This window comes from Trichechus manatus, unplaced genomic scaffold, assembly GCF_000243295.1.
Source record: "Trichechus manatus latirostris isolate Lorelei unplaced genomic scaffold, TriManLat1.0 scaffold00198, whole genome shotgun sequence".
NCBI classification, from domain to species: domain Eukaryota; kingdom Metazoa; phylum Chordata; class Mammalia; order Sirenia; family Trichechidae; genus Trichechus; species Trichechus manatus.
In genome coordinates this window covers 1,505,835-1,521,501 of record NW_004444134.1, presented here as the reverse complement: position 1 = coordinate 1,521,501, position 15,667 = coordinate 1,505,835, and the positions used below count along the sequence as shown (strand labels likewise).

The 15,667-nt window shown below is 43.4% G+C and overlaps 1 long non-coding RNA gene across 1 annotated transcript; it reads right to left on the bottom strand.

Moving 5' to 3' along the window:
- Positions 1-112: 112 nt before the first annotated feature.
- On the bottom strand, positions 113-8,280 carry LOC111822714 (uncharacterized). The gene is made up of 3 exons (XR_002825842.1): positions 8,135-8,280; positions 4,959-5,506; positions 113-155 (listed from the first exon to the last, which is right to left on the bottom strand). It is a non-coding gene; the product is annotated as an uncharacterized LOC111822714 (long non-coding RNA).
- Positions 8,281-15,667: the final 7,387 nt, after the last annotated feature.

The following is a 15,667-nucleotide window of genomic DNA, read 5'->3' as shown; positions in this document are numbered from 1 at the left end:
GGGTTTCAGGATTGTTGATTCTCTGTTTGGCTTAGTTTTTCGGATCTTTGTTGTGGAGGGACGGCGTGGTGCTTCTGCCTAGACCGCCATCTTGCCCGACACCCAAAAAAACACAGTCTTTTTAACAAATGGTGCTGGCAAAACTGGATGTCCATCTGCAAAAATATGAAACAGGACCCATCAGACCATATACACAAACTAATTCAAAATGGATCAGACCCAAATATAAAACAAAAAACCATAAAGATCATAGAAGAAAAAAAAATAGGATCGATTCTAGAGGCCCTAATACATGGCATTAACAGGATATAAACCATAACTAACAATACACAAACTCCAGAAGATAAGCTAGATAACCTGGATCCTCTAAAGATTAAACACTTACACTCATCAAAAGACTTCCCCAAAAGTGTAAAAAAGAAAACCTACAGATTGGAAAAAAGTTTTTGGCTATGACAAATCCGATGAAGGTCTAATCTCAAAAATCTACAAGAAAATCCAACACCTCTCCAACAAAAAGACAAATAATTCATGTAAAAAATAGACAAAGGAAATGAGCAGACACTTCACCAAAGAAGACATTCAAGCGGCTAACAGACACATGAGGAAATGCTCGTGATCACTAGTCGTTAGAGACATGCAAATCAAAACCCCAATGAGATACCATCTCATTCCGGCATTACTGGCACAAATCAAAAAAATAGGAAATAACAAATGTTGGAGAGGCTGAGGGGAGATCAGAACTCTTATGCACTGCTGGTGGGAATGCAAAATGGTACACTCATTCTGGAAAACGACATGGTGCTTCCTTAGAAAGCTAGAAATAGAAATACCATATGATCCAGTAATCCCACTCCTAAGAATATGTACTAGAGAAATAACAGCCATCACATGAATATGCACACCCATGTTTACTGCAGCATTGTTCACAATAGCAAAAAATATGGAAACAACCTAGAAGCCCATCAACAGATGAATGGATAAACTCTGGTACATACACACAATGGAGTACTACGCAACAATAAAGAACAATGATGAATCTGTGAAGCATCTCACAACATGGATGAAGCTGTTGAGTGAAATAAGTCAATCACAAAAGGACAAATATTGTATGAGACCACTACTATGAAAACACATGAAAGGTTTAACACACAAAAAGAAACAATCTTTGATAGTTATGAGAGAGGGGAGTGATGGGGATGGAAAAACACTAAATAGGCAAAAGATAAGTGGTAACACAGTACACAGTATTAGGGAAGCCAGCACAACTTATCCAAGGCAAGGTCATGGAAGCTCCATAGACACATCCGAACTCCCTGAGGAACTGCATGACTGTCCTGAGGGCTATGGGGACCATGGTCTTGGGGAAACATCTAGCTCAACTGGCATAACATAGTTGATAAAGAAAATGTTCTATATTCTAGTTTGGTGAGTAGTGCCTAGGGTCTTAAAAGCTTGTGAGCAGCCATCAAAGATACTCCACTGGTCTCACCACGCCTGGAGCAGGGAGAATGAATAAAACCAAAGACACAAGGGGAAAAGTAGTCCGAAGGACTAATGGACTACAACTACCACAGCCTCCACCAGACTGAGTCCAGTACAAATAGATGGTGCCTGGCTACCACCACCTACTGCACTTATAGGGATCACATAGAAGGTCTGGAACAGAGCTGCAGAAAAATGTAGAACAAAATTCTAACTTACAAAAAAAGACCAGACTTACTGGCCTGACTGAGACTGGAGAAACCCCGAGAGTATGGCACCAGACACCTTTAGCTCAGTAATGAAGTCACTCCTGAGGTTCACCCTTCCACCAAAGAGTAGACCGGCCCATAAAACAAAATGAGACTAAAGGGTTACACCAGCTCAAGGGCAAAAACTAGAAGGCAGGAGAGGACAGGAAAGCTGGTAATAGGCAACCCAAGTTTGAGAAGTGAGAGTGTTGACATGTCATGGGGTTGGTAACCAATGTCACAAAACAATATGTGTACTAATTGTTTAATGAGAAGCTAGTTTTTTCTGTAAACCTTCATCTAAGGTACAATAATAAAAACCAAAATATTAAAAAAGAAGATGGAAGGAATACACAGTCACTATAAGAGGTTTGCATATGATCAAGAACCATGACAGATATTGAAGGAAGAGGTCCAAGCTGCACTGAAGTCACTGGCAACAAAAAAGTCTCCAGGAATTGATGGCATACTAGTTGAGATGTTTCAATAAATGGATGCAGCACTTGAGGCGCTAACTCATTCATGCCAAGACATTTGGAAGACAGTTACCTGGCCAACTGAGTGGAAGAGATCCATATCTGTACCCATTCCAAAGACAGGTGATCCAACAGAATGTGGAAATTATCAACAATATAATTAATATTACACATAAGTAAAATTTTGCTGAAGATCATTCAAAAGTGGTTGCAACAGTACATCAACAGGGAACTTCCGGAAATTCAAGCTGGATTCAGAAGAGGATATGGAACAAGGATTATCATTCCTGAGGTCAGATGGATCATGGCTGAAAGCAGAGAATATCAGAAAGATGTTTACCTGTGTTTTACTGACTATGCAAAGGCATTCAATTCTACGGATCATAACAAATTATGGATAACATTGTGAAGAATGGGAATTCCAGAACGCTTAATTGAGCTCATGAGGAACCTGTACTTGGACCAAGAGGCAGTCGTTCAAACAGAAGAAGGGGATACTGCATGGTTTAAAGTAAAAAAAGGTGTGTGTATCCTTTCACCATACTTATTCAATCTATATGCTGAGCAAATAATCCTAGAAACTGGACTATATGAAGAAGAAAGCGGCATCTGGATTGGAGGAAAACTCATTAACTACCTGCAATACACAGATGACACAGCCTTGCTTGCTGAAAGTGAAGGAGACTTGAAGCACTCACTGATGAAGATCAAAGACTACAGCCTTCAGTATAGATTATACTCAATATAAAGAAAACAAAGATCCTCGCAACCTGACCAATAAGTAATATGATAAACGGAGAAAATACTGAAATTGTCAAGGATTTCATTTTACTTGGATCCATAGTCAACACCTATGGAAGCAGCAGTCAAGAAATCAAAAGATACATTGCATTGGGCAAATCTGTTGCAAAAGACCTCTTTAAAGTGTTAAAAAGCAAAGATGTTACTTTACGGTCTAAGGTGTGCCTTACCTAGGTCATGGTGTTTTCAGTTGCCTTGTATGCATGTGAAAGCTGGACGATGAATAAGAAAGACCAAAGAAGCTTTGATGCCTTTGAATTATGGTAGTGGCAAAGAATATTGTATACATGGACTGCCAGAAGAAAGAGCAAGTTTGTTTTGGAAGGAGTACAGCCAGAATGCTCCTTAGAAGTGAGGATGATGAGATTTAGTTTCACATATTTTGGACATGTTATCAGGAGGGAGCAGTCCCTGAAGAAGGACATCATGCTTGGTAAAGTAGAGGGTCAACAAAAAAGAGAAAGACCCTCAATGAGATGGATTTACACAGTAGCTGCAACAATGAACTGAAGCGTAACAATGATCATGAGGATGGCACAGAACCTGGCAGTGTTTTCTTCTGTTGTACATAGGGATGCTATGAGCTGAAAGCGACTCGATTGCACCTAACGACAACAACAACATTTCACTGGGTAAAAGTGATGATTAAATGAAAAAAAAATTACGTTAAATACGTAAAACGTCTAGCTTACTATCTAGTACATGTAAGCATTTAATAAATGGTAGCTGTTATTAAGATAAAAACCAGTAAAACCAGTTGCCGTGGAGTCAACTCTGACTCATGACAACCTCATGTGTGTCACAGTAGTACTGTGCCCTATAGGGTTTTCAATAGCTAATTTTTCAAAAGTAGATTGCCAAGTTTTTCTTTCAAGGCCCCTCTAGGTGGCTTCTAACTGCCAACCTTTTGGTTTGTAGCTGAATGTGTTAACCATTTGCACAACCAGGGACTCTGTTGTTGAGGTAGTAGTGGTTTATTATTCCTATTTTTATCATTATTATTGGATAAATGCAAAGACATATTTCATTGGGAAGGAGATTGTTCTGATGAAGCCAAGAGACAATACCAACTGCAGCGACTGCAACGGAGCCCTGAGACATTTCCAGTGACTCACCACCCTTACCTCATGCCTTCCTGCAGCTCAGTGTCCAAACACCTAGCTACACATTGAAATCAAAGCGTATGTCCATCCACAGATGAATGGATAAACAAAATGTGGTATGTACATACAATGTAACACTACTCAGTCATAACAGAAATGAAGTTCTGATACATGCCACAACATGGATGAACCTGGAAAACATAATGCTGAGTGAAATAAGTCAGTCATGAAAACAAATGTTTTATGATTCCACTTATATGAAATATCTGGAATAGACAAATGCATAGAGACCAAAGTTCATTAGTGCTTTCTAGGGGTGGGAGAGAGGAGGAAAGTCAGAGTCATTGTTTAGGGGCCACTGAGTTTCTGTTGATGGTGTTGGAATAATTTGGAAAAGGATAGTGGTGATGGTTGCACAACATGATGAGTGTAATCTATGTCAATGAATTATACATGTAAAAATGTTGAATTGCATAAATTTTACTATATATATTTTTATGGTAATAAAAAAAGATCAAAGGGTGCTGCCCAGGTCCTACCCCAGACTGAATGAAAACTGCCAGAGACGGGCCCAGGTAGTGCAGGTTTCAAAAGCCCCTCAGTAATGTCCCGATTCTGCCCGAGGCTGACACCATGGAACCCACTGTACACTGATGGTGGGGGGTCCGCCAGTAGCAGCATTTAACGTTACGATTTATTGTCACACAGAGTTTCAAGTGACTAAGGGACAGTCTCGGCACTGCCCAACTCCTCCCACCCTTCCCCAAGGCTGTGTGCTCTCTTGATAACTACACTTCCCTCTGGGACTAAATTGATGTTTGCTGTAGATGGACATCTCGACTTACATGAAAACAATTGTTGGAACACAGAGTAAACGTGGGGATACATTGGTGATTTTCCTAGGTCTGCCCTTCCCAGGGCAAAGCCCTGGCAGACACAAGTCACCCCCTGGCTTTTCTTGCTGGATGGGAACTTGCAGCCCTTCTTCCCCTGTACTCTTCATTTCAGTGCGGTTTTTCTATTCACAATGAAGTCTTGGATGATCTCTGTAGTGACTTTCTTCTCTCATGCTCAAAGAGATATACTAGTGAGTGTGGAGGGGTAGAGGTGGCCTATGCCTTCAGCCACGTTTCCTTAATGCCTCTTGGGAGCATCCTTGGGGGACAAGTGCTATTGAAGCAGTATTCCAGTCATTGCACAGGCTGAGGCTCCATTAGATTTGTCCTGAAGAACCTGCCACAGGGTGGGAAGGTAGTGATCTCAGGTAGAAATAACATGATGTTAAAGCCTGAAGCTCGGCAAATACCAGACTCAGGCTCACATTCCTGGTGCTTATCAATCGTTGGCTTGATTTTCAAGGTTCAGTCGCAGTGAGTGGAATCAATATGTCCACCTGAGTGTGGAGAGGTAAGAAATTGGGGTGGAGAGGAAAGGATAGGAAATCAGGAGGCAAGAATTCTAGTCCAAATCCCACCATAAATCAGTGCTATAGACATGGACAAATTACTTTCCTGACCTCAGTCTCCTCAGTACAAAAAAACCACTGGTGGTTTTCAATATCTCTCCTTGCTTCATGCTGGCCACAGACAATGTGTTTCACATGGGGACCTGGAGGACTTTTTAATAATTCAGAGCCTGCTGGAATGCCTCAAAGCCCAGAGCACACCAGTTGAGGACCACTACATTAATGACCTTTGCGGTCCCTCTGGGCTGGGCCCTGGTAAACCAGGAAATACCCAAAGCTACCTGAGGGAGATGCATTCCACTGCTGTAGTGAATGGGAGTTGTGTGTTGGCTCTTGGAATTGTTTTAGGTAATGAATCTGGCTAAGAAAATTACCATGTGCCTTGTCCCCTGGCTCCTCTCCACCCCCCTCCTCCCCAAGTGGCACCTCCTCTGGCTGGCTGTTGCTGGCTTTGCCTACACACGGCGGGGCTGGGCCATATGGCAGTTGTGGGTTTAATGTAAAGAGGGCAAATTAAACGGTAATTGCCCTTCCCAGTCATCCTAATAATTAGATGGTCAGGCCATATCTGCAAGGCTCTTAGTGTTTGGAACGAATGGTTCAGTGTTGCAACCCCTATTGCCACATGGCCTAGGGTGACTCCAGAACATTCTTTTGCCAAGAGCAATGCCTTCCTCACAGAAAACTCCTAAGATCGCTCAGAATGCACAGGTGAAAGGTGCCCCAAAAGCAAAAATTCTGGTTTCCAACCAAGAAATGGATGAGTTTCCTCTTGAGATGTGGGGAAGTTTTAAAAACGGGTTGCTTGAATAGAACACCATTTTACCCTGTGTCCTGCCTTCCCCTTATCTTAGCTAGAGGCACTAAAATGGAAGGATCTGACTGAGGACATGGCATTTGCTCATTTGCAGATATTCACCAGTCAGTTGAGAGCCGAGTGTATGCCCAGCCAAAGCCAGCTTGTTGGCACAAGTAGTTTTTCCCTTGAAATGTTGCCCTTTTGTCTACATGAGCTAATACAAACCCTCACCCACCATCAAGGCTCAGCACAAACATCACTCTTTCATGACGGGGAGTGTAAGCCTGGCCTCTTCTGAGTCCTGTGGTACTTGCTATCTTGTTAACCTATTTACCTGGCTTCTGCCTCTACACACTTGCCAGGGTGCAGGTTTCTGGAAGGTAGGCAGTATACCCTAACCACTCTTGTACACTACCTCCATGCTCAGCGTACTGCTGTGCACATAGCAGGAGGACCATCAGTTGTCTCCACATGCATATTAAATCATACGCAAATCTTTTTGGTTTGGGCTCTTTCAACGTTATTAGAGGGAAAAAGGGAAATACCACAGTAAGAAGAACTTTGAAGTCCTTTGGAGGCATCAAGTGAGTGTCTGCAATATCCTTGAGGGTTTAGACTAGCGTTCAGCAGAGACTGAGATATTTGGCCCAACAGAGAGAGAAGGAATAATTGCTGTTTTCTGTGGTTCCTGATGGTTTTTCTGGTTCCAATTTCAGTTCTTTCCTCCCCAGCTATTGCTCTCTGGCACCCAGGGCCATGGGCTGCTGCTCATCAACCCTTCTGGGCCCAGTGCTGTTTGGAGGCTTTGATTTCACAGGGACTTTCACCGGCTGCCCAGGGACGCAGCTTCAGGCTGACCAGCTATCCTGGTTTGTCAAGGGATGAGGGACTTCAGGACTAGGACCAGAAGTCCTGGCTGGCCCTGTGAGGCAGCATCCATGCAGCTTCAGGCATCTGATGGACCATGCAGGGTCAGGAGGGAGGGAACCTGGTCACACAGGCAATGATAGCTAAGACAGTCAAGGTAGGAGGCCCAAGCTGAAGCAACTCCCAGCTAAACTGTGCTCTCTGGGAACCACAGCACTTGGCAATAAAATAGCCCAGACAAGACTTACCGTGCCAGCTCCAGCTTATCATGCAGAAGATTTATATGCAGCGCACTGAAGGCCCAGCCACCACATCAGACAGAGGTAAACAGAGAGTGAGGGACAGGCCAGCCTGGGTCTCCTCTAAGGGCACAGGGAGCCCTGGAGCCTCACTTAGAGAGGCCTGAGGTGAGTTTGAGCAAAGTTTCAGGGAGAGCAGCAGTGCTCTGGAGCAGGCCCAGGGCCAAGGGCAGTGGAGGCCCACACTCCCTGCCCACAGCCAGGGCTCCATCAGCAGAGAGGCTTCAGACCCAGTGTGAGCCGGTGGATTTTGCATGAGTTGATTTCTGACATCTTTGCCCAGTGGTGATGCAGCTCACAACGTTTATCTCTCCTTTAATTATTAAAGATATCAAAGTCAGTGCCTTACTGCAATGAGAGACTTAGTTGGTACGCTATCTGGGGAAAGTCATGTTATTTTGATCTTTTTATCCTTTTTGGCAGGTCAATATAGTCTTCAAAAATACCAAGCGAAGAGAAAGTGGCTTCATGTTCACAATCCCCTTAGGACAAAGTGTTTTTAAAATTCCCTGAAGAATACTAAATATATCTTTGGAAAGTAACAAAATTAGTCAATTCGCTGGATGTTGGAAGATTAATAAAACCACTTACATTTGTCTTTGAAGAGATTCTGTGCACTGCTGCAGAAGATGTTCTTTTACTTGATGGGGAGACACCACAACAGCAGGCTTGCCAAGGCAGAGACATGAGAGGTGGGTTATGACCTGGCAGTATCCAGAGAGCGGGAGACAGTAACTGCTTACTGGAGAGCTTATGCTTGTTCTAGCTCTAGGTCCAGCCCACAGACAGCCTCAAAATAAACCCCTTCTCCATGGTAATGTCAGTGAGTTTCTATTGTCTACATCTAGGACAGCAGACAGCTAGACACCATGCCTATCCGATAACACAGGACATCAACAACCCCAACTCAGCAGTTAGATATGGAGCTTGAGGAGAATTTTTTTTTTTTTAATGGAAAGGGAAAAAAATCTACCATAAGCATCCTTTTGAATTTAGAAAGAGTTACTTTTTCAGGACCTGGTACTTTTCAGAATTGTGTGTGTACAAACCATCACTGAAACTAAAAAAAAAGAATTTAGGCCATTTTTTTCCTATCCATCAATGGCTATTCTGGTGTTCCTGATGATTTCACAAAGCCTGAGTTATTTATTTTTTGAAGAATGTTATTTCTGGAGACAATTTTCATCAGTGAGTCAACTTCTGTTGCTTGTATTGGTTTCACCTTTTATTTTCTTTTCCCTGCTGCTCTTTCGGCTTTCACCCTTTATTAAACCCTGATCTAAAGAAGGATGTCTGCTCACTGACATGCTGACAACTGATAAGTCACCCCACACATTCACCACACACGCAACACACACACACCTTACATACCACATCATATCACACATACCACATACACACTTCAGATACCACATCTCTCTCTCTCTTTATTTCACATGCACACATGCACACACATACACACACACCTCACATACCACACCACCCCCCCACATACCTCACCAAACCACACCAATATACCACAGACACACATCTCATACACACACTTCATCACACCATACATATCACACATACATCACACACACACACACCACACACACATACACCACACATGCACACCTCACATACCACACCACACACATACACTCATGCCACATATACTTCACCACACCACACCACACATACCGCACACATACCTCACCATACCAAATACACACCACACATGCAGACATGCACATACCTCGTCACATCACATATACCCATACCACATACACCACACATGCCACACATACACCTCACCACACATCACACATGCATATACCTCATCACACCACACATAACAAACACTGCACACACAGAACACACAGAACACACACACCACACACACCACACACACCACACACACACTTCAGCACAGCACATATACCACAGACACCCCCTCACTGTACCACACATACAACACACAAACCACACATACCATAGACTCCCTCACTACACCACACATACCACACACCACACACACAGACATACATACCATACCACACCCACACACAACACATGCAGACACATGCACACTTCACCATACCACTAACGTGCACACATGACACACACACGAAACACATGACACACACACACACACCAGACTCACTCACTTATACAGAGTGCAGAGTGTAAATTTTTCTCCAAAGCTGACTGCATCATAAACACTTCATTTTCCAAAAACTTATGTGTGTCTCTTCTTACTGCTATCAGTGAAGAGGTTGATGAGCTTATGGTGTTTGGCGTGCTGGTTTTCACGAGGAAAGTTCCTATGGAGAGGAGTGCACTAAGGCAGGTTGTTACTGCTATCAGTGGCTGACTCTGTGAGTTTCCCCATGTGGAGGCAGAATGGCTCTTCCTGGATGAGAAAGTTGAAATTTGTGGCTTCTATTCCAGGCCTCCGGTCAATAAAAAGCAGCAACTTTGGATAGTTCAGGAAATGATAGGGAAAATTGCTCAGTTCCATTATGAATGTGAGGAGCAATCCCTGAAGTTCTAACTGATCTCCTTCTAGCATCTTTATTTTTTATGGCACTTGAAAACCTCAAAGAACTCTTCTATACCATGTTTCATAACGTCTGTTCCACTGCAGAGTGGAGATGTGTTGGCCTTCTCACCAAATGCTCGCCAAGCAGTCAGAACCTCTGAGAGACTAACGGATAGATCCCTGATCACACAGTCTTCAGAATTTGCCAGGACAAGCTCAAGAGTTGCCCTGTTTCTCTTTACATGGCAAAGAAACTTAGTTCTTTAACTTGATTGCTCTAAGATCTTTCATTGTGCTGTTTAGCCAGTGATGTGATTTAAGTTAACAGAGCTAGCATGCAATTCGGTAGATTTCCAAGGGCAGTCTGTAAATTAACCTAGATAAAGCATGTAAATTGTTATTTCACAGCAGTGGAGCTGGTACAGCCTCTGCTCTGAGAGCAGCCTACTGCTCCGACAGCAGCCTACTGCTCCTCTCGTCGCAACACCTGCTTCTGAAACATAAGACAGGCCTTGTATGCGGGCCTCTCAGTTCCTGCTGATGACACTTGAAGAAGTGCCTTTTTGGAGCTTTTATATAATCTTTTCTTCAGCACTTCCTCTTGCCCTCTAGTTTAATGTATGCCAAAGATACTGGTAAAGAGAGCAAAGTGTGTTTGTTTCACAGTCCCACCAGTTTTTCGTGCATGCCAGAAAATGCTTGAAGTGGTCATGTTGGTGACTGATGAAGACACGCTTGAGGGAGGATGAGGATTTTCCACATGAGTCCCCTCCAGTCTTTAGCATACCTTTGTTCACCTAACTGAGGTTGTGCAGGAGGGAAGTGGTTCATCTGAAACTGACTATTCCAGAACTTTGCTATTTCTCTGAGAGCAGTAGCCACCTAAACTCTCGTTGTAAAGAGCAGGGCTGGCAACCCTGGTTTAGCCTGAAAGTGGGGATTCTATTGTTTGTTCCTGTTTCTTTTATATAAATCCTGTATCTCCAGTTTCCTTGGGGGTAGGAATCATGATTTATACTTGTTGATTGTTTAGCAAGTGCTCTGGAAATGCCCCCTAGTGAATTGATGGGTGGGGAGACATTGATAAAATCCATACTGCCTGTATTTCTGGTCAGGACCTTGTCTACCCAGACTAGAGAATCCCACCTAAACAAGAATCCCTCCAGGAATGTTGGAATTTCCTGGTGGAGGAGAAGAGCTATAAATCTCTGTTAGTCCATCTGATCTCTTCACCCACAGTCTTGGGAGCTTTCTGTTCCCTCAGATCAGGGCATATACCAGCAAAGTGGCTGAGAGCATGAGTTTAGTGTCAGGCTCCCTGACTCCCAGAGTCACCACTCAGGTGAGTGACCTTTATTTAGGCCAGTTACTTAACTGGGGACTCTGCTTCCTCACCTTTAAAAGGGGATAATAATGGTAAGTACCTCACTGAATGAAGGCATTGGTAGTCCAGAGGTAGAATTCTCACCTTCCATGTGGGAGACCCAGGTTCAATTCCCGCCAATGCATCTCATGAACAGCCACTGCCTGTCTTTCTGTGGAGGCTTGCCTGCTGCTATGATGCTGAACAGGTTTTAGAGGAGCTTCCAGATTAAGACAAACTAGGAAGAAATGCCTGGTGATCTACTTCCAAAAAATCAGCCAGTGAAAACCGAATGGATTACAACGGTCCCGTCCGCAACCAATTTATGGGGATGGTGCAGGACAAGGCAGCTTTTCTTTCTGTTGTGCATGGGGTCTCCATGAGTTGGTGGCCAACTTGACAACCACTGACAATAATAACAACCTCACAGGATTATGAAGGTAAATGATTTAATCCATGTATAGAGCTTAGAACAGTGCTTGACATGTACCATGTGTTTAGTGAATGTTTAGGGAATGCTTGTGGATTTGGGTTGGTTATAACCCCTTTCCATCTTCTCTTTGGTTTTACTATTGGCATCTTGAATGTGCACGGTTCTTCAGGCTATATACACAGTTGTACCAAATAATTTTTCCTCAACTCTCTTTCTTCAAGTTCAGCCCCTTGTTTCCAGTGGCTGAGCAGAGGAGGAAGCTCTTCTCCTTGTAAGTTGATGGGCTTTGCAATGCCAGTCTTTGTTTGGCTTCCTCAGAGTTGGAATCGACTCGATGGCAATGGGTTTGGTTTTTCTTTTTTTTTTTTTTTTGGTTTCTGCAGGGACAGGAGAAGGGAGACTTACTCCCATTTAGATCATCTCCTTTGTTCAAACCTAAGTCCAGATTTTTACCCTTCCAAAGGAGAGATCTGTGCATTTTTATTTTCTTTGGGATCCCTGTCTCCTTTTTTGTCTTCTACCTTCTCTGGCAGACTGTATGCCCAGATAAGGTCCAGAGATTCTCCAGGGCAGCAGGCACAACCCTATAAGCCAAATTCAGTTTACAGTTACACTACTTAAAAAACAAATCAAATGAGAGGCCAACACAAACACTTACAATTAGGATGCTTTCAAAATTTGGGGTTTCTGGCTTCTCCTGAAGAACAGAGGATCAGGCAACACTGGCCTTTCTTGCCCAGGGCAAGCCCCTGCTGCAGCTGAGGAAATGTGACATGTGGGCTCTCTCCAGGTCACCACCCTCCACACCAGCTTCCACTGACCTCCCTCATCTGCCCACTACCTGGATCGTGGAGCAGCAGGAAAGCCTGAGCATAGAACCAGCCTGATGTAGAGGCCTTGGACCAAGACCTGCTGTCTGGTCATGGGCTGGTCCCTACACTTTTTCTTTCTTAATCTGTGGTAGGGGCCCTGGTGGTGCAGTGGCTGAGAGCTACGGCTACTAACCAAAGGTTGACAGTTCGAGTCCACCAGCTGCTTCTTGGAAACCCTATGAGCAGTTCTACTCTGTCCTATAGGGTTGCTATGAGTTGGAATCTACTCGATGGCAATGGGTTTTGTTTTTTTTGTTTTTTTTTTTTGGTTAATCTGTGGTAAGAGATGAGCGCACTGGGCCTCTAACTTGCATAGCCATTGAGAAGAACTCAGGAGCTCATGGGCATAACAGTGCTTTGTGAACAGCAATGCAAATATTGGCTCCCTCATTGTTCTCATGGAGCTTCCCAGGGGCCATCTGTGTTGCCTGCTCGAGATGTTGTGCCAAATGTCCCTCGCCTTTGACTCTGAAGACAATGACTTCTGCTCTGGGTGTTGGAAGCCATAACACTAACTATCAATCCAGGAAAGTTATTCTCTTCCCTCTTTTGCGAGCTTCTCAAAGAAGGGTGTGAAGCAGGGGTGCATAATGTGCTATTTCTCACTTCAGCTGCTTTCTTGATCATTCCTGCACATCCACCTCCACGACCATTCTCACTGCACAGGTACTCACACCTACATACTGCCCATGAGCTGGCATATTGCCAGTGTAAATAAAGCATGTATTTTTGTTGTTAATCACCAATATAAAAACACATGGCCTCTCTGTATTGTTCAGCACCTGGTTCATACCCAATATAATTTCATACTGTTCCTACGGCCCTGACATGTCCAAAGCTACAACTGGCACTGATTCACTGACTTGCAAAAGGTGTTATCTGTTCTCAGTGTCCACACTGAGCTCTCTGGGAATTGCACAAGCAGTGACTCAGGCCTCGGGAGGGCAGTGCACGGAGAGGCCACATACCAGGGGAGTCGTCTGCACTGACAGCCCTGCGTCTGGGCAAACACACTGAGCTTGATCCACACTTGTCAACTCTGTGGGAGCAGACTCATGACAACTTCGAGCTTAACCCCTACATTTACTTCTTAAATCACCTAAAATTCTCTTGTAATTAGATCCATTCTATACCTACTTTAAAGGGCAAGCTCTTTAAAAGGGAGTCATTATGAGACAGCATGCTGACAAAAATACTTGTGGCCTTTGAAACAGTCCTTGCTAGCTCTGAATATCTGCAAAGGTTATTTTTCCTTGTGGGAAGGAGATATTCATTGGGCACAACTCACTACAAACACAAAGATCCAGGGAAACAAGTCCAGTGCTGTGGATGTGCTGAGCATGAGGGTGTCAACTTCTTAGCCAAAGCTAGGTGGAAGAAAATAAAACAATGTAAAATATATCCAAAATAAAAAATAATTTTCCAAGTTAAAAAATATAACAACAAAATTCACCTAAACTGAAGCTTATGTTCACAAATTATCTTTAAGTGAGTTAAAGAGTTTTATTAATAACACATTTCCTCCATTCCAAGACATATTTAGCTCTCTCATTTTTAACATATTTGAAGTTAAGGAATGATACAGTGTAGAGAGATTGTCATTGCTCTCTAGGTATCCATGTGCTCCTCTGCATTTCCCAGCCTTCTCTGCAGTTACTCCAGGCCCATGAATACAAGAAGTACTATGTGTCCCTTACAGACTGAGGCAGTTAAGAGCCTGTGAGCCTCCTTTACTTCTCTTATCCCTTACTTCTACAACCTTAGATGCCACGTGTTCCAGATAGCATAGCCATAACATAAAGAAAGGCTACTCAGTCTGCATTTCACTGTGCCACAAAGAGGAAAGAAACCATTATCATGCCAAGTAAAATTTGTGGAGGTTATTTGTTACTGCAGTATAGCCTAATCTAGCCTGCCTAATACAGACATTTAATGTAAGAGAATTTTCCTCCTGAAAAAAATAGTAAATTTATGATAAAATTTGTAATCATTGTCATAGAATACAGAAAATACATAATTTATTTATTTTAGTTTCAGTGGAAGAAAGATGAGAAAGTATTGAGGAGCAGTAAGTGTATCAAGAGCAGTGGTTCTCAATTGGAAGTGGAGATGGCTTACTGAGAATCACGTGGAGAACAGTTTCAAACCTCCATACTCACTCAACCTTAACTCTATTACCTTCCCAGATTTGCGTACAACTTTTTGTCTACACACTGTAGAGAACCACAAATTAGAAAGAAAAACATTTCATAAGCATAGTAAACCAGTTGCCATTAAGTCAACTCTGACTCATGGCAAGCCCATGTGTGTCAGAGTAGAACTGTGCTCCATAAGGTTTTCAACGGCTGAATTTTTGGGAGTAGTTCACCAGGCCTTTATTCAGAGGTACTGCTGTGTGGACTTCAACCTCTAATGTTTTGGTTAGCGGCCAGATATCACTGTGGGCACAGTAATATTGTTTTAATTGAAATTTCTGCCCTCTCTTTTGTTTACATATCCTTTCTTTGTTTTATTTTTAAAAAATATGTATTGGAAGAGGCCAAAGAGGTATCCAGTGCAGAATGTGGCTGGCAGGGTTAGATTCAAGAAAGTGGCTGGCAAGTTAGATCCAATAAGGCAACTCAAGAGGCACTCAGTGTGGTCAGGGCTACAGGGATAGCTGAGGAAGCAGCTGTTAAGGTCAGGGCTAAAGGTGCCAAGAAGACAACTAGTGAGGTCAAGGCCAAAGGTTGCTGAGCAAGGAGGCAGCCTGGAAGGTTAGAGTTGAGGAGGTAGCTGGTGGGGTTGGGGCAAAGGGACGGCTAAGCAGGAGTCAGGTGAGATTGGGGCTAAGGGAATAGCCAAAGAAGAAACCAATGTGGTCAGGATGGAGGAGGCAGCTGGAGAGGAGGCCAACTAGGCCAAGGCTGAGGAAATTACTGAGGAGGAGATC